Source organism: Urocitellus parryii, chromosome 3 (assembly GCF_045843805.1).
Source record: "Urocitellus parryii isolate mUroPar1 chromosome 3, mUroPar1.hap1, whole genome shotgun sequence".
NCBI lineage: Eukaryota > Metazoa > Chordata > Mammalia > Rodentia > Sciuridae > Urocitellus > Urocitellus parryii.
In genome coordinates this window covers 20,018,816-20,039,834 of record NC_135533.1, presented here as the reverse complement: position 1 = coordinate 20,039,834, position 21,019 = coordinate 20,018,816, and the positions used below count along the sequence as shown (strand labels likewise).

At 35.2% G+C, this 21,019-nt stretch overlaps 1 protein-coding gene across 1 annotated transcript in view; it reads left to right on the top strand.

The window, feature by feature from the left end:
• Exoc4 (exocyst complex component 4) overlaps positions 1-21,019 on the top strand; it is a 783,024-nt gene that overhangs the window by 227,938 nt on the left and 534,067 nt on the right. The gene's annotated exons all lie outside the window — the stretch shown is intronic.

The window sequence follows — 21,019 nt, the reverse complement described above, 5'->3', positions numbered from 1 at the left end:
GTAGTATGGTCTAATCCATATGACTGGGATACATGGGATTCTTCTTACCCATATGTGGTTACTAGAGTGTTTTACTGCACATCTGCAGAGGAAAATAGTTTGGAAATGAAATATAAAATAAATAAATAAAAATCAAACTAATAACATTTCCTTTTAGGATCAAAAAATGGTAATTATGATAAATTAATTAATTAAGAAAGATTCGTGAGTTCCTGCTAAGTGTAAGACATCATAGGATTTAGAAAGAACTGAAGTTGGGTACAAAGAAATAAAAGATAAAACCTTAAGATTCAGTTGTGAAAGTAAGGTGTGTGTGTGTGTGTGTGTGTGTGTGTGTCTGTCTGTCTGTCTGTGGTCAGTCCTCCACAGTCCATGGTGGGTTCTGCATGTAGTCGCATTTATACTGAATAATTATAGGAGTTTTTTTTTTTTGCCACTGTTTCCTAAACACTGCAGTATAACAACTACTTATATAGCCTATTCATCATATTAGATATTATAAGTAATCTACAGATAATTTAAGGTAATAACAATAAATGTACAGGTTACAGACAAATACTATACAATTTTATGAAAGAGACTTGACCACTGTCAATTTTATTACTCACAGAGATGTCTGTATTCACACATCTATACATATACCCACAGAGACACAGACACCTCACCAACAATGTGAGGAAGTACATAGGAGTAACTAAGTAGATTGTATGTATAGAATTGTTAGAGGACTTAAGAGAAGAGAGTAATTATTGTAATTATTTTAGAATTCTGGATTTTGTTCATGAGGGGCAGGTATGACACTTTAGTTTTTGATACTTTGAAGCATTGTTCAGTGACTAGCCTGCACAATTAAATATTTAGTTTTTAAGACTCATCATAGTTCCACATCAAAGTACTGTGAAGTAACCAGTCACCTTTTCTGGTTGAAGACTTCTGTCATCCCACCTCCACATGGGCTTATAATAATGTATTAGACTGATTAGTCTAATAATCTCTAATTTTTTTCACATAGCTTTGCTCACTCACTTATATCATAGTAATTGTTCCACTGCTTATATATATGGTAACCCAAAGTGAAAGCCTTGAAATATGTTCTAAGGTACTGGGAAAATGAGATTAGCCTGCCAATATTTTATTTAATTTTAAAATGTTAGCATACATTTTGGAAAGCATGCAGTGTGTTTCTTGGAGGAGTACAGAGAGAATAGTTAAAATTGTGAATGACCAGCTCTGTGGTTGGACAAGCAGTTAAAGAGGGGGACAACCCAGGTCTAGCAGGCAGCCACCTCCCAGGGGAGTAGGGAGGGCGGCAAAGTGTGGATAAAATGATGGTAACATCACATGTTCTTGTTGGAGTTGGGATCATGCTTTAAATGTCACTTAGAGTTATAGCAGGTTATCTAGGGCTAATGTATCTTCCTTAAAATGTCCTGATTTTGGTCTCTCTGCAGTGGTGGTTAAGGAATGTTTTTTTCTACCTGTCTTCTATTATATTAAATTCTTTTAATGGTGACAAAGCCTCACCCCCTCCTCCTGCCCCTTAGTTTGACTCCTGATGATTTTATTGTTTTTAAATTAATAAATATTTTAATAGCAGTTTTAAATTCACACCAAAATTCAGTAGAAAATACAGATTTCCTATATGTCCCCTGCTCTACCCCATATAACCTCCTATTGTATCCATATTCCACACCATAGTGAAGCATTTCATGTGGTGCTTTGAGATGAAAAGAGACCATATAATTAATGGGTCAGCAGTAGAAACTGTCAGTCACCCAGATCAAGGATTATTAGCTACCAGGATAAATGGCTGTTTCCTCACACTTTCTTCTTTTTGTTATACAATAGGGGTAGTGAACACTCTGTGCTGTAGCCACATGGCCCAATTTTCAGATGCCCTCAGCTTTCCATGATCTCTTTAGAGAGTGTGGCATGGTAATGCAGAGTAAGGGATTCTGAGCTCAGACTATCCACATTTTAAAATCTAACTCTACTACTAGCCTCACATTCTTGAACAAGTATCATGACCCCTATGCCTCCTTTTCTTTTCTCTGAAAGGGGATAAAAGTAATGGGACCTATCCCATGAGGTGGTTGTGAAAGTATGTGTTTAAAAATGTGTCTACCATAGAGTGAATGATATACCTTCTTATGTCCCTTCCAGTGTTAATTTCTAGTACTGTGATTTCAGAGTTTTCACACACATTTCGTTTATCCTTGTGTTATCTTTTATGACTAAATCCTACTTATGATTAGCTTTTTAGGTAAATTTAGTCATTACTTATTCTCATAAGTTTCCTTCCTGGCTCTTTCTCTCCTCAGTCTTCTGCAAACACACACATATTGTGGGGTTGTGGCCCTGAAATGTGTTCATGACACATTTTTACTGTTCTGAGTATTTGGATACTATAGGTCAAAGCTCACTTGCTTAAGTTGCCATAAAACAGAAGTTCTGCAACATTTTATTTCCTGTGGTTCATACAGTGCCTAGTGCAATAATTTTTTGATAGAGACTAATTGAGTTAGTGACAGAGTGAAGAGGACAGTTGAAATGTAAAGTAGGATAGAGAGGTCACCATTGAGAGGGAGGAGGGCCCTAAAAGGAGGTGGGACACTGATATTCAATATCAGCCTTATAGGTTCCCATTCACTTTCAAGTTTGTTATTTTGTCCCATTGTCCCAGACATGGAACATGTAAGGAAACTGAAGTTGAGCAACAACTATACTACTTATTGTGGCTTTGGAATATTATTTGAATATTTATTATGTTAACAGAATTGAAAACTTGAGAGACTTAATGGGCTAAGAAAGTCAAGACTCTGCATATTTTTTTTTCTCTGCAGTTTCATTGTATACAAGTTTTATGAAGCAGAAGAGTTGCCATTGTACTGTCTGACCCAGGAGGAAACTGTTATATATAATTGAAAAAACATTTTATAATCCAGTTTAGCTGCAGAGAAATTTTATTCTTTGAGGTAGTTAAAGAATCACTGTAATCTAACCTTCCCATCCTGTAGGTAATTCATTGAAATATGCCTGTCTCAAGCACAAGTCTATTGCACTTACATTATTCAGCAAGACAGGAGGAGTATCTCTGGTTACATGAGAGAAACAGTTAGCAAAGACATCAAGTTCATGATAATCATTAAAAAGTACTTTAGTGGAGCTGGGGTTGTGGCTCAATGGTAGAGCATGTGTGAGGCACCAGGTTCCATTCTCAGCATCCCATATAAATAAATAAAGTCCACTGACAACTAAAATAATATTTTAAAAAACTTATTTTAGTAGAGGTGATACATTATACATTTGATGAGAGCATGGATCAGCCAACTAGTTTTTGTGAAAGTTTGATGCTGTTTCATATAGCAGCAAAAGTTTTTCTGACAAATGCTTTTAACATTTCAGTAGCAATAAAAAGAGGAAATCATACCCATCTTCCATTAAAAACTGTCATCCCTTTTCAGTTATTTCATTAATCTGACTAGTTCAAGGACTACAGTGAGATCTGCATTTCAGCTTCCCCTTGAAAAAAACATAATTGGATAGTTCAGTTAAATCATAAGAGACTGGCAAAAGGTTTTTGTCTTTTCTATTACCACCACCTAGCTATAGGTTTCGCTTCCCAGTGGTTTGGTTTGTGGGGTCAACCTTTCCTTCTGTTGCAGGATAGCAGCAAAGAAATCCACCACGAAGACTGTCAAAGTAGAATTAAAAAGCTCAGATTTTAGAAAAGTTAAGTTCCTGCCAATGCTTTCAATTTATCATGCAATTAAAATGTTACTCAGTCTAATAATACGCATGGGGTAAAAGAATGTAAAAATGAGATTTCTTTGGTATTATCAACCCATCTCAATTGGCTCTAACTGCTATGGTACAGATGGTTCATTATATAGTCTGCCGTTGGCAATTGGGCCAAGAAGGTGGGGGTGCGACTTCCAAGTGTGTGAAATAACAGGTGGAAATCTAGCTTGTGTATGTGTCTACGTTAATCATCGACTTCCTGTTGTTTTGAGCCTCTCTAATGCTTCATTGTGCTGCTTAGCTATATAGAAGTGTTCTAGGTGAAGAAAGATACTAGTTTTAATGAATGTTTACCTTGAACATAAGCTTCTCTGGTTTAATGTCGAATTCTTCAGGAGAATAAGATAATTGATGAATGCTGTATCTCATGAAGTTTAAAAGAAATCAAAATATTGCTACTCATGAACAAAATAAGCTCTTAGGGTAATCAATTCAATTGTGTCTCTATTTTCTCCATGAAAAATAGAGCCTTTATCAGTCCTGACTACTTTAGGGGGATATTGTTCAGTTACAAGTTTAAAAATTAGAATAACTATGTTGATTTAAATTAAAGAAATTATCAACCCCAGTCCACCAAGTAGACTCTTCTCAAGGTCAGCAGTGATTTCTATCATGGCATATTCTTTGCTTTTCTGCATTCTTTCAGTTGATCTTTTAGCAGTTCTTTCCCTTTTTTCTCCTCATATTTCTTCTTAAGATTCTCTAGTCTCATTCTATTAACTTTCCCCTGATGACCTCAGCTGAGACCAAGCTTTATCTACTACCTAGGTACAGATGATCTCTATGTCTGTTTCTCTTGCCTAAGTCTCATTATTGTTTCCTGACTTTTTCCATTATCCAATCCTTCATTCTATGCTTATTAAAACATTTTTAGAAGTATTTTCATAATGCTTTTCTTAATATGTCTATTTTTTATTTACTTGCTAACATGTTTTCTACACTTCCCTCTGTCCAGAATTGAAGTGGTACTCATTGGTACACACCAGCTTCTAGGATGCTTGGCTTGAATTATTGAATTAGGCTCTTAAATAATATACAACAGGGGTTTGAGGTGAAGTTCAGTGATAGAGCATGTGATTAGTGTGTATGAGACCCTGGGTTTGATCCCTAGCATGCACATAAATATATATACCATGTATACATGGTGAAGGAGACTCTTTTATTTTCTTCAATATGAGGACAATCCTACTTATTTGAGAAACTCTAGGGGAAGCTTTAATAAATAGAGAAAGATCTGGAGTCTGTAATTTGTCTTCTCTAATTTTTAAGGATAGTAAGACTCACGAATGGGTAGAGTTCATTAATGGTCATTGATTCAAATGTCAAGGTGTACTCAGTTTTGATTACAGTTTCTTTTGTATCTTGGGACTACTTAACTCCTGTTTGTATTCAGTGATATTACCCTTACAGTGCCATTTTTATCTCCGTTAGTTTAATGAGTGACATTTCTATAGCTCTGACATTAATATATTCTGTAAAGCTCTAGCCACTTGAGAACTGACTTTGCTAAGAGGATTTGCTTTACATGGTAAATATGGAAGTACTGGCATCAGGGAAAACTGGCCCTTTTACTGACCTGATCTGAATTTTCCAAGCTTTCCTCTCATGGATTATTGGTTCCTGGGGTTGTGAATATGTAATGATATTGTATGCAATTAATCTATTTGGAGATACTTTGCCTTGAGGTTAAAAAAATATTGAGATCTATTAACCATGAATTGATTGTCTTTCTTACAAAAGGATTTATAATAGGAATCTCTTTGATAGCAGGATATTCTATTATGGAGCATTTAAAGCAAGACTTCACTTACATACACATTTTCAGGGACATTTTCGTTAAAAGAAGGGATGCTCTGTAGTACAGCAGTTTTATACTCATATTCCACATTTGTTCCACAGCCTGAAGTATGAGAAACACTTATGAGCTTTGTATCCTGAAATTTGATTAGAAAATTCTTTGCAGCCTGTTAAATTTTACTTAATAACTTTGTTAATAATTATTTAACAATATTCAGGAAGTGTGAAGAGATATGTTTTTTCTTTTGAAAATTGCATGTAATTATTTCAAAATTATCTTTCACAGTTAGCTTTTCTGTTTTAGCCTCTAATATAGTGGGTAAAAATCCAGTCCTTCTCTCATTGTATATTTATATTCTTGCTTTTTAAAAGAGTGACCTTACTCCATTTATTTGTAAGATTTGTCTTATGAACATAAATAGAACTATTGTCAATGCTAATTTCTTCATCTGTTCTAAGAAATAGTAAGTAATAAATATTCTTTCCTCAGGTCATGAACAGAATCATACATTATTTGAAATCATTTAGGAAATAAAATATTTTTATGTCAAGGTTGTTATTAAGTATACTACTTGTTAGCCTCAATCTCAGTGGTGTAGAAATTTATTTTAATTAAAAATATTCTTTAGTTGTAGATTTAATTTATATAAAAAGGATTTATGTGGGAGACCAACCTTATACGTGACTGGGTTACACTCCCCGGCTGGGAGCTGAGGCACTCAGTCACAGAAATGTGGCAGAGCTTTCCCCACCCTTCTTGGGTGCAAGGGTTGGTGTCTTTTGCATGGGTGTGTCTTGCTACAGCCCGGTGGGTGAAGCTCACCTGTTCCTTTGTATTATAATCCCTTGCTCTGTTTAGGATAGAATCTTCCATGGAAGTGCCTTGTGTGTGTTCCCTTCTCTTACTGTGCCCTTTGGTGTGGCCTACCCAGGTGTCAGTCAACCTGCTGACAGTAGACATCATGAAGATAGACTCAGTCCCCTGAAACCTGCCCCCTTGCCTTATTTGAATAGCTTCTCCTCAATAAAAGGGGTCAGCGCATGCTCTCGCTCTCTCTCTTTCTTAGGGCCCTTAAGGTCAGAGGAGCCGTCACAGTGACCCCAAAGAAAAAGGTATTGTGTCTCTTGTGTGGTTATTTCATGCAGCCCAGTTAGCCCAGTTTAACTGGAGTGACCCCTGAGCCTTTCAGTCGCGAGAACAGAAACCCGGAAGATTTATTTTCTAAAACACTCTTAATTCTTATGGTAACCTACAAAACACTGCTAATTCTAACATTAGGAAGAACCTAGAATTCATGAAAAAATGGATCTCGAGGGTACAATATAGCCATCACAAAGCCCATTACTTAGCAAAGGCATATAGCTTACTTACTATTGAGACATGATCTTTGGTTGTCATGCAAAACCAATTGGTGACATGTAATCTCATTTAGAAAAATTCCATTCTGTTTATTCACTCACTCATTCATACAGTTATGAGAAAAGAGGGAATGCTACAAAATATAATGTTTTGAGTTTTAAAGGTGACACCAAATGCATTTCTCTATACCTATACTATACTTTGGTTATAAGGTTTTAAAAATAAGTCAGAAAAAAGAACTTCTAACATGATGAAACAGAAAACTTTGAATGTTATGAGTTATTTTTTCATTATTTGGCTAACATTATATATATATATATATATATATATATATATATATATACATATATGTGTGTGTGTGTATATATATATATATTATTTGTTTGTGATACTGAGGCTTGAACCCAGTGCCTCACACTTACTAGGCAAGTGTTCTATCACTGAGCAACATTAGTTTTTTTAATAAGGTGAAAATAACAGCTTTTCTCATTTCCTTAGACTTCCTTTAGTACCACAGAAATTATATTCTTGGCAAACTTAATAGTTTACATAATGAATATAATGCTGAGTTTAGATTTTTTTTAAAACAGGAAAGATCACAGTCATTTATTGCATATATTTACTTCGTACACTAGAGCCACCATACCATTATAGACTTCTGTATGAGAGAAGTCTATACTCTGCCTTTTGATTTTCTGTTATATGCAGCCCTTCTTTGATCCTAATTAATTCAAGCACTGTGATACACACTGCGATGGAGTTATACATATATGTGTATAACTGCACTGTGAGTACAGCTGGGATTTGGCAAAGGCAGAGAGGCTTCTGGACATTTTTAAGGCTTAAGCTTGGTTATGAAGAATGAAGAGAAGTTTTCTAGGTAAAGAAAGAAGTGGCAGGCTTTGCAAGCCCTGGGTAATGTATGAAAGTGTCGGAGTGTGGGCTTTTCTTTCATAACTTCAGCTTTAGAAAATGAATTGGTTATAATGTTTTCTATTAGTTAATGAACTGAGTTAATATTTGTAGACAACTACTGATTATAGTATTACTTCCAGGAACCAGAGATGATAGAAAGAACACCAAGGCTATTGTGAATGACATTCGCCATTGTTTATCCTAACAGTTAAGAGATTAAGAACCAATAAGTACCAATGTGTACTAGTGAGGACAGGAAAGTAAGGACCATTATTTACTCGAGTAAAAACTAAATATAATCATATACTGCATTTTCTAAATGACGTTCAAGAGTTATAGCTGTGCAACATCATTATTAAAATTTCTATAGCAAAACAACTTTGTTTTTATGTGCAACTACTGGATCTTGTCAGTCTCTCCCTGTTAGATGAGGCTGGACATATTAGCAGGGGCCAGGTCATGAAGGATTAGCCTAACCTGTTTCTAAAGTACCATGGCTTAAAAGTAGAATGTTCCACTTGAATTGCAAGTGGTGATGGCAGCTTGGTTCATTACGGAGATGGCAGAATTCTGTGTACTCACGTCTGGTTTCCAGCTTGTGATTGTGGTGTGGATGAAAATATGCATCAAGTTACTTTTGGCTTCCCCACAAATTAAACTCAAAAAGCCCATATTACTGTAATGTATGATAGTATGTACGAATGCTGCATGAATATTGTAGTAGTCATAATATAGGGTGTTCATTCCTAGAACTGTGATGACATCTACTGAATCGCAGCCAGTTCATTTGCATATTCATGCCCACTTAGCTCAAATAAGTCCCTGTTTGTTTGCACATTAATGTCTGATTTCTGCATCAGTTAACGAATTTACATATCCCTGTTCAGTTAGTTAGTGATGTTCATATATGAAATATTGGTGTGGCTCTGTTTGTGCTTTGAGTAGCTTGAGGAGTGTTGTAGTTTAATGGAAGGAGCAATGATTTCTCATTCTACTTTTACTGGACACATCAGTTTACCTTTCAAAGTTCTAGATTTAGAGTCTACATAATGGAGTCAACAATAGTTACCCTGCCCACTTCTGAGTTGCTTTATCAGTTTCCAGGTCAACTCAATTCTAGGTCCTGCTGCGGGAGCATTTCCTGAAGAAGGAGAGGTCTTAGGTGCTATGGAAGAGAAGATGTGCAAACAGTTAAAGTTCTAGTGAATGTGTCAAGAACTTTGGGAACATGAAGAAGACACTTATTTAACATTGCCAGAAGTCACAGAAGATGTTACAAAGGAAGCCTCCTTACAGTAAACTGGAAGGGGAGTTAACCGGCTGACCAAGGGGAGAGAACTCACTGAGGTGGGAGAAGATGATGAGAGTTTCATGGAATTGTAGGCATTTTGTTGGTGTTGAAACATAAAGTGTAGGTGGGAAAACGGACCTGGACAGGGAGACAGGCAGGCAAATCTCAAAGGTTTTGATATAACATAGCAAGAAAGTTTGGATTTTCTCTTATGGATAAAATGAAGACCTCTGAAGAGTCGAAGTAGGAAAGTAGTATGCAAATATAGTCAGACTTGGATTTTAGAAAAAAAATTCTGATGGAGAATGAATTGAGTGCAGTGAGATCATTGACAAAGAGGCAAGTTGTGCTGTTATTTCAAGTGAAACCTTATGGACGGTTTTTAGAACACATGGAAGAGATCCAGAAGCTAATTTGGAGGCAGAGTCAGTTGGACATGATATTCTCTGTAGGATTTAAGCAAGAGATACACAGTTTTGCTGATCACCAATTTTCCAATATGGTGATAATGGTGTTATTTATTAAGAAAGAAACACAAAGAGGAGTAGTTTTATGGAAGGTTAGATAAGGATGAAGATAACTTTTTTTAGTATTTATTTCATTTCGTTCAGTTTTGTTTATACATTTCAACGAATCTAACCTAATATGCTTTTACTACTCTAATCTAATCTTCTTATCTCCTTCCACAGGTTTGAGGCTCTTAGCAGTTTGTGATTACCCATAAGGACTCCCTTCCTAAGTCCTCAATATTGGAGTTTTGTTTTTCTTCCCTCCTCTTCCTCCTTTTATTTTCAAGTTATAAATATTATTTTCTTCTAAGTTTTGGTTAATCTGAAAATGTTAACACTCACTTTAGTCTCTGAAGAATACAAATTTCTTTAATTTTTGTTCCTAGATGTATCCTGCATTTTTAGTATTAAAATCAAGCTACTATGTATCTTTCTTTTTTTTTTTTTTTGGGCAAATCACTTAACTAGTTTTCTGGGTTGTGAAAGGAAGAAGTTAAATTATTTCTGTGAAGCTTATTCATCTCCAAAGCTTTAGATTCTTAGATACTTAGCCGCTTGCTTTCTATCTGTTCCTTAGATTGGAGCTTGAGGACTATTTAGAGGTTCAGAGTGTAGTTTCTGGAGTCAGGCATACAACCAGGGTGACTATGCAAATTAACTCTGCTGTGTGTCACTTCATTTTCTATGAACTGTGAATAAAATACACCATAGTGCCTTAATGAAGATGAAATGAGTTAACACATGTAAAATGTTTAGAACTGTTCCTGGCACATATTAATAATGAGTAAATGTCAGTAACTATTACTTTGCATGTGATACCCCACCCCCAAGCATCTAGCCTCATTCCACCCACACTCGAGAATTATCAGTAGCTGTGTCTTTTTAAGTGCATGAATTAATAGGCATGTTCATGACAAGTAAATTTAAATAATATCTTCCAGAATGGTCTCTAGAAACACTCCCCACCCTTCTGAATTTATTTTTGACAAAATCCCTTTCAGAGTTTTGAGAAAATGTATTCCTCTCAGTGATCATCCTAACCTGATAGTCTGAAGAGACATTGACTGAGCAGTCTAAGGGGGAGTCACATAAACCTCTAACAAAAAGAGGTCCATGCTGTGATTTTTTTTTGAAGTGTTCTACTACTCTTCCTGGATTGTATCCTGCCTCAGGTAAATATCCGTAGTTGTAACAAACATAGACATTTCTCCTAAAAACCATTTTGACCTTGAATGTCTCTAACTGATTTTACTACACAAATAACTTAGAACAATTAGAATATGGAAAATAAAAAGGTTAAAATGGAAAGGACATCCCTTCTATTTATAAATTTAGTGACTTGCATCAAAACATTTTGGCAGTGTTTTATGTACACTGTTGTTTTGCATTCCTATTGCCTCCGGTTGAAATCATTTCCTTACCACTTAAGAAAACAAAAATTAAGAAAAAAAAGTAGTTTTACTCCAACTCATGATCTGTTGACATCTCTTAACCTAAATATGTTAAAGCTACAGAGATATCAACCTAGTACCATATAATGAAATAAATGGAAATTATTTTTTTTAAAAAATAGTGTGAGTTCTAAAAAACAAAAGATATGTGACTCCATGTTTGTTAAGGTTCTTCAGAGAAACACAAGCAATATGTATGGATGTATAGAATGAGATTTGTTATATGAGATTAGCTCATGGGATTATGGGGACAGAGAAGTTTTTTTTTTTTTTTTTTTTTTTTTTTTTGAGGTGGGTTTTTTTTTTTTTTCTCTCTTTTTTTTTTTTTTTATTGGACGTTCATAACATTACATAGTTCTTAATACATCATATTACACGGTTGATTCACGTGGATTATGAACTCCCGCTTTTACCCCGTATACAAATTGCTGTATCACATCAGTTTCCCTTCCATTGATTGACATATTGCCTTTCTAGTTTCTGATGTATTCTGCTGTCTGTCCAATTCTCTACTATCCCCCCTCCCTTCCCCTCCCCTCCCCTCCCCTCCCCTTTTCTCTCTCTACCCCTTCTACTGTAAATCATTTCTTCCATTTGTATTAAGAAACGACAAAATCATAGAATTTGGAGGGAAATGGATGGCATTAGAGCAGATTATGCTAAGTGAAGCTAGTCAATCTTTAAAAAACAAATACCAAATGACTCCTTTGATATAAGGGGAGTAAACAAGGACAGGGCAGGGACGAAGAGCTTGAGAATAAGATTTACATTAAATAGGGATGAGAGGTGGGAGGGAAAGGGAGTGAGAAGGGAAATTGCATGGAAATGGAAGGCGATCCTCAGGGTTATACAAAATGTCATATAAGAGGAAAGGAGGGGCAAGACAGAGAAGTTTTGTGATATGTCCTCTGTAAGCTGGAGACCCAGGATGGTAAAGTTCTGGTCTAAACCTGAAGACTGAGAAACAGAGCCACTTGTGCAAATGTCACTCTGAGGCTTAAGGTCTCATTTATTCTGGCACTTGAAGGCTCATAAACCAGGAGAGCCAGTATGTAAGGTCAGAAGATGGAAGTCTCAGTTCAAGGACCAAGAGGGAGTTTACCTCTCTTCTTTTAGTTCAGTTCAGGCCCTCAGTGGGTGGGATGATACATTGATGAGGGAGATGGACATTTACACAGTAAGGGATTCGAATGCTAATCACTTTCAGAAAAACTTTCACAGACACCTAGAAATAATGGTCTTCAGGCTATCTGGACATCTCTTAGCCCAGTCAAGTTCACACATTAAAATTAACCATCATAGACTGAAGCAAACTTTACACACAGACACGCAGGCACATTGACATATGAGCATGTATGTGTGTGTGTGTGTATGTGTGTGTATAGATATATGTATATAACAAGAACACATATACATGTATGTGTATAACACACACACACACACACACACACACACACATATATATATATATATATATATTCATGTTGTTATTTTGATTAGTTTGTTCTTGTTGTATATTATGTAGTACACCATTACAAGACCATAGAACAGTTTATTCAGTCTCCTTTTTATAGAGTTTTATTCGCTTCATGTTTAGGCTATTGTAAGTAATTCTGCAATGAACAGTTTTATATATGTTTATTCATTTATCTTGGGTATATACTCAGAAGTTGGAATCACTGAGTTCTGAGCTAGGTATACTTGTGTTTAACTTTAAAAGATATTAACAAGTATTTTAAAATTATAGAAATTGAGAAATTGAATGAGAACTCCAATTGTTCTGCAGTATCACCAACATGATTTTATCAACCTAATTCTCCACCATTTTGGTGGTTGTGTAGACTACCTTATTAAATTTTTTTCCAAACAGTTACTAAAGCATTTCTTTTTCTGTCATTCGTCTTCTCCTGCATTTTTAGAGGAGTTTCTAGACTTAATAATTTACTTTACAGGTCACATACAAATTCACTGTCTTACAGTATATCTTTTCATACTTAAAAATTATCTTGTGTTCTCCCAGAGGAAGTCCTGATTGTGTATATAAAATTTCTACCAAGAAGTCTTAAGTGGCCTTTCTTTCTAGAGACCTACTAATTTCTTAGTATTCTAGAGGTTGAAGTTAAAGTACCCCTCTCTTTGCCTTTTTTTAAAAACTCATTGACCTCCTATTTTGAAATCAATCAATCTCTCTCTCTCTCTCTCTCTCTCTCTCTCTCTCTCTCTCTCTCTCTCTCTCTCTCTCTCTCTCGTATATGGACAGAATGCCTTTATTTTATTTAATTTTATGTGGTGCTAAGGATTGGACCCAGTGCCTCACACATGCTAGGCAAGTGCTCTCCCACTGAGCTATAGCCCCAGCCCTTGAATTATATCTTTATTACATATATTTTATTGGTATCCTCACTGGTACTAAACAGATTTCTGTAATGACCTCAATGACCTGACCTATAATTCCTCCCCTTTTGTGGGCAGGATCTGTGACAGTGTCTCCCATGATTAGTCTACATTATATGGTGGTAGTGAAGGGATTTTGCAAATATAAATAAAGTCCCTAATGATTTGACTTGAAGTTAATCAAAAGGCAGATTATTCTGGTTTGATATGGCCTTATCAGACAAGTCCTTAAAAGAGACATTCTTTCACTGTGCTCCTCTGGTAGCAGTGGAGTAGTGATTTTTGAGAGAAGCATAAGCTGTGTAGTCAGGGACCACAGTGACCCCATTTCAACAACCAGCAAAGAAAATATAGACCTCAGTTCTATAACCACAAGGAACAGAATTCTTCCAATATCTAGAATGAGATGGGAAGAGGGCTGCAAATCTCAGATAAGATTAAGACCTAAAACCTTAATTTCTGGCTAGTGGGGCACTCTTATAGGACCCAAGTAACCCAAATAGCTTAGATTTCTTACCTACATGCATTGTTTGTGTTATTTTTAACCTGCTGAATTGGTGGTGGTTACACAGCAGTAGAAAATGTGTATACCACCTAGCCTTGATATTCCTTGATTTCCAAATATTCCCTTAGACTAATGGATAGAAGTTGATAGACTTTTTCTATGAAAACAACTTTTTTCCTCTTCCTACCCCAAATTTACTCCATTTGTCAATCTTTCAATTGTTTCCTGCCCCTTTAATTGTGACTTTTATTTATTTGGAAGCTAAAAGGGACTTTGGAAAAACTTGAAAGTTTTGTAGGTTATCTGTGTTTCTGTGGGCTTTATTGTATGAGATAACAGTTTTGAAAATATTTATAGTAATTCAAATATATAATAAAATATCAACATAACCTTATAGGAAAACAGCACAGATGATATTGTTCTCTGGGATTTTTCATGGGCACCTGACACCCGATATTTTAAATTAAACTCATTATCTCCTTCTCTCCCACCACCCCAAATTTGTTCTTCTTTCTGTGCACCCAGTTTTGTTAAATGAAATCATTGAATTACCAGTTGCTAAACCTGGAAGGCATCCTTGACTCTTCCTTTGACTCTTCCTTTGCCCTCTGATGATCAGAGAACTGATCATCAGAACCTGCTGATGTTGCCTCCTTAGTGCCTCACAAGCCCACCTACTGTTTCATTTTAAAATATTATTTGCTTTCACTCAGGTTCTAACTAACGTTATCTCCTGATTGTTTTTGTCCTGAATTTCTCAAAACCAGTTTTTATATAAGAACCAAAGGGTTTAAAGGATTTAGTGATTTCTTCTGTCTTTTTGTGCTAGGCCCCATGTTGTTTGTGTGTGTAGCAAGGTTCTGTATAATTTGATCACTGGCTCGTGTAGTGTTTTCCTGACCCCATTTTATCACCACGGCCTTGGGGCTTCCTTATACGTCTCTGTCTGTACCTGGAATTGGCTTGTTTCTATCTTTTTGACAACAGCTGACATCTCTTGGCAGTACTCTGCTGTGTTATAGGAATTTTATATAGTGCTTATTGAATACTTACCATGTATCATCAGAACCCTGAAAAACTTCACATACAGTATCTTTGTAGAAGGAAATAGAGTCAGGAAAATTATATCTACAAGCAACACTTTATTAGTGGTACCATGGCCCAGAGGGATCATTTCCCAAATCTGAGCCCTAAACACAGCAGGGCTTTTACTTTTATATGTAAGCAAGTTTTGGTACATAAAGGCAATTCTATTGGATGGTGCCTTCCACATTCCTTATATGTTGTCAACAGCCTAGAGGCTCTTAGTTCATACCACCTTAGGGGTTTTTATTTGCACTAACCCTAAAGGGGGATGGTTCTGTCCCTGCCACATTGTTTCCTGCTTCTGCTACTAAGGTCATCTTATTATAGATGTTAGCCAATTTCGGCCCCTGTAGCTAAATGTCAGTAAGCAGAGCTGCTTGTGTCAGGGTGTAAAACCACAGCCTCACAGCTCTTAAAGTGGGAAAGTTTCCATTTTGCTCTACTACATCTTTTCTATCCTCTTTCACAATGTTTCTTTGGGGACTTTTTTTTTTTCCTTAGCTCCTCAAATTAGATTATCTTCCTTGTGTGTAACACATATAGTTATTGAATTATTTGTTTTTGTTTGTTTGAGATGTGTATTTATCATTTATTTTCAATTTTATAGTCAGGAACCAAGCCAGTTGGGTTTTCTGTACATAGCAAGAACCTAGTAAGCATCCAATAAATGTTCACAGTTTTCACAGATGAAAAGTTTCATTAACTAAATGGTTGAACTAGACAGAAACATAAGTCTTTTCTCTCCATTATTAGCTTTTTCCAATATATTGATAATACTTGGGGAAATATATACATAAGATTAAATTTTGTTAAGGAGGAAGATAAGGGAAACTGATATTACTTGAGGGAAAAAGGTAAAGTTATTAAGATGGCATTTTTTTTGGAGTACATACATAATTATCATTTTATTCTCACAATCATTTTGTCCAGTAAGCCTTATTAATTTTTTAATATGGCTAAGAAAACCATGGCTGATAGAGGTTAAGTAACTTTACCAAAGTCACAGAACCAGTAAATGGCAATGTTGTTCTCTGATGGTTTTATTATATAGAGTTTGCAGAGTCATTTGAAATGGCTGTGTATTTCCTACTTTATTGGGACAATTTAAATATGGTAAACCCCTCTTATTTAAAATGAACAAATCGATTATTTTGAGGAGATGTATACACCTGTTAAATAATGTCGCCATCAAGGTGCAGAGCATTTTCATCACCTATAAGCTTCCTTGTGCTCTTATATAATTTGTTTCTCCCTCTACTCCCAATCTTTGGTAACTGCTGAAATTCGTTACATCACAATAGTTTAGCCTGAAATTTCTAGAATTTTACATAAATGAAATTATCCAACATACAATTTTGTGAATGGCTTCTTTCACTCCACCTAGTGATTTTGACATTTATCCATATTGTTTCATATCAGTAGTTTGTTTCCTCTTTCAGCTGAACACTACTCTGTTGTATGGATGTACTGCAGGCTATTTATCCCAGAGAGTTTCCAGGTTTTAGTTATTGGGAATAATGTGCTGTGATTGTTTGTGTACATGTTTTGATGTGGGAATGCATTTTTAGTTCCTTGGGAATACATAGAAATGGGCTTGCTAGATCATATGGTCAGTATAGGAACTATATAGTCTTAATCAATTGTATCATTTTATATCCCCCCAGCATGTATACCAAAACTTGGTATTGTCAGTTTTTTCCAATTTTGAACATTCAGCTGGGTATATAATGGTATCTCATTACGGTAGCTTGTCCATTTTTAATGTATCGTCTTATTGATGTAGGATCCTACAGAGCTGTGGATTTGGGATTTCTGTATTTAAATAATAACCTAAATCCTTTTTCCTTGTCCAAACCTCTTTTTTATGTCATTTATGTTGGAAAAACTTATATCTACATTCACAAACATTTTAAATACAGAGAATACATGAAGTATTTGACATGTCAACTGGAAAGCCACATAATATTTATGTTCATGTTAAAATTAATAAAGTATTCAATAAAATACTCATTTTGAATATCTGTATAGTTGTAATATTTTCTGAAAGTTTGTGGGTGAGTTCTGAGGGAGCTCTGAAGCTAAAAATTCCCAATTGTTGCTTTATTAGTAATCTCAGGACTGATGTAAAGGGCTACTAATTAACACTCCATTTTTTTTTTTTTTTTTGAGTGCCACCGTGGCAGCAAATGGTATCTTAAACTGACAAGCTGTAAATTAAAACTTGCAGAATGCAAGGCCCAGTCTAGGGAAAATGGAGTTATGTATAGGTGACTTGTTCCATTTGAATTAATCAAAGGGCTACTGGTGTAGACCAGATGTGTTCTCTGATGACAAAAACGAATCTTGACATTTTGGATAATGAAAATTCAGTTCAGCACCTCTTAGAGATATGTATGATAATATATTGTCAGTCAGAAGCAGAGGGATGGGAGATGCACAAACCTTGTCTTATTAAAATAGACAGTGTGACAAGTGGACATTGTTGGATCTCTGGTTTCTAAGAAAAAAAATGTCAAGGGAAATCTCTTCTGAAAAAATGATAGGAATAGCTGTTTTGTGGAAGGAGAGTGAAAAGATTTGACTTTTGATGCATGACTTCTTTGACAGTGGCCTTTGTTCATGATTCATAGTTTCATGGTTTATTTTCCTGGGGTACAGGGTAAGGCATGAAAGCCCTGAAAAGGAAACCCACTTTTTTGGTTTGACAGTATTAATGTAGTCATCTAGTTCATACCTTGTAAGCCCACTTATTATTTCCTCTGCGTGTGTTTTTTCTAGTTTAGCGGATTAGCTGCACTGTCTCTTCAAAGGCTATCCAATCAAGGAGGGGTTATTAAAACCAGGGCGATTTATGACTGAGAATTAATTAGAGAAGCATTTTCATGCAAAACATCCAATTTTTTGATTAGCAATGGAGCAGGGCCGCAATTAACACTCTAGGAAGCTTAAATTTCCAGCTTTTTGATTCTCAGGAAATGAGATTATCAAACCAGGGTCAGACACTTGACAGCAAAGCAGGAGTGGGGGAGTGTGAAATTATATGTTAAAAAAATGTCTTTTGATTTTTATTCTGAGATTGCTATTCAGGAAATAGAAAATTCAGAGGAGGGGAAGAACAAAAATATCTAAAATGCAAGAACCAGAAAGACCTGATTTTTTAGTGACCTATTTGCTATGCAGAATATCTGTTGGAAATGGTTACTCAGAGTATGTGTTAAAAGCACAGCAATATTTTTTGTTCCTTAATTATTACTTATTATTCACTCTTTCTCTCATAAAATTTCTTTTGGATATTCATTGCCTGAACAAATATTTTAAATGTTTATGTGTTGTAAGGAGGCCAAAATTTCTTTCATTAGAAAAGGAAGCTTCTTTTATAAATGGTGGTTTGCTAGTTTGGAGATCTTTTCATTTTTCTTGGTGTTTTTAATTATTTTAAATCACTTGAGATATAGTTTAGATAGTGAGTCATATCAAGCCATAGATTACCACTTATTGATAAGTGACCTTTGTAAAGTGTAGGTGCCTAAGAATTAAGACAGCCCCAGACCTGCTATAAAACAAAGTATACTCTGTCATTATTGTAATTGGTGTTCCCCAAGGAGATACACCATAATGGAAATTCATTTGTTCTGGAAAATATTTTTTCACCCTCTAGCCTCTTAATCTGGACATCTAATTTCATTGAGAAATAGAGGAGCAACATATCTTTTGTCTTAGCTCATTCTGCTGTTAAAACTCAGATATGTCTCTTTATTCATTAGGTTCCTAGATTCTTAAATGAATGGACCTCATCAGTATTTTCAAGTTACCCAATCATCTCTTCACTGCCTTGTTTTCATGTTTGCACTTACAATGCTCTGCCTATCTAGAAATAATATATAAATACTGTATTTACATAGTGCAATAGTAATATGTGTTCTTTATGAGTTATTGATAGCATGGGCATCCTTGGCAATCATTTATGGATTAAAACTCTTGATGAACCTTTTACTTGGCCTGGGTGGGTGTGGGGTTGGGTATTGATTAGTATGCCTCTGTGAATATGACTTCTCTGATGTTCTCCCATCCTTGGTTTCTCTATTTAAAGGTTGGAGTTTTGTTAGAATCTCTAAAAAGAGCTTTAAAACCATGAATGGAGGAGATTATAGGGTATCTATATAATCAGAGATTTCTGGTGTTGCATTTTTTCTCCTGAAAGCGTCTCTGATTTAGGAACATGATTCATTGATCTACTCTATCATTCTTGCAATCCCACTCTAGATTCTCAGCTTTATATGTCAATCTTGCTTAATCCGCCTTTCTTTGTTGATGAAGAGTATCTATCACTGGCTGGATGAAAATTGGCTGCAGTTTGATCTTGGGAAAGGAGGAAGAAAAACTGCCAATCCGAGGCCAAAGTGCTGATCTTGTTCGATTTATAGCTGTCAGTCTCAATGCTGATGTTCGTGTTTTTGGAATGTTGATGATTATATGCTTTTGTGTATCAGATAAATATTTGCTAAAAGAATTTATAGGGTTATGTTTATAGATTTTTCCTTTTTTTAATTGGGAAATATTTCTGTGTTTCCAGGTCCATTACATAGACTGAGCTGAGAATCAGAGTTTCTCAACCTTTGTGATCTGTGCTGGGGGAAGGTTTATATATGTAGCCTTTGGGCGGTCTGTGGTACCCAGCAGTGTTTGCAGATTTGTGAAGAGTGGGAAGAAGACTAGTGTTTGTTAGGTTTGTAAAATGCTATTTCTATGTGTTTGTATATAAATACACACATTTACAAATTCATATACAATATAGTTCATAACTTTAAGAGTCTTAATACCTATAGGAAAAAAAATAATCTTAGTAAAAACACATAAGGTTGGAGCCTTTTGTAATAATTGTGAACTAAATATACATATATTTAAATGTTTATTAACATTTAATGTTAATAATATTAATACAAAATGTAGGTGGAAATAATTGAACTTATGATAATTGAAGAAATTTTAATCAGAGGTAGAGTAATTAAATATAAATCATTTAAAAGAAAGCAAAATTCATTATTTAGTGGAGTGGAAAAGTAAGGTTTTCCTAAGCTTGTTTCTTTTTTTCTTCTCATAATGTGAAGTTTTTTAGAATTGCAGTTGGACATAGCTCTATCAATTAATTAAGGAACTTGATTTTTCTTTAAGAGGCTCACAATTGATAATAAACATATTATCGTGTGGGATTCTCAGTAGTGAAATGGTGGTGTCATCTGCTCTCCTGGCAATGTTTCTGCTTTTGTTCAATTTGCTTGTGCTCAGTGTGTATAGTGGTGGATGACGGATGTGGAAATAGACTATTTAAAAACATGCTGGCAATGATTGGAAAAAATACTTTAACATGTTAGCATCATATATTTAATCTGTAATAATGATAGACTTGAGTATCTTTATGATTACATATAATCTATTTGTATAGACACAGATACTTAACTATTAAATATAGAGAGATACTATTGAAATTTTTGTTGGTCTAGATTACATTGCCATTAAAACTGAAACCCTCTTTAGTGCCACTTCCCATTGAAATACTTGATTGGATAGCGCTATCATGTCTAGCAGAGATAGTGTAGAAGCAAAGAAACCCATTTTCATAGAATCATGATCAGTCTAATTTGTGGAGGTAGATTATTTTGTGAGGATGAAGGGAAGGATAGGCCAGTGAAATGAAGGGTTGAAACTTCAAGGTCCAAAGAAACAATGGATTGGGAGAGATTCAGGTCAGCGATTGAAATTTATGAATCTTCTATGTGGTAGATGGAATCCCTGGAGTTGTTTAGCTTTTGAATTAGGATTACATGGAAGGAAAAACTCTTGACCAATCAGAGGAAATAAGCAGAAGAAAAAGGCTGCTACTTGGTTGAAGAAGAAGAGCTCCTGAGACTC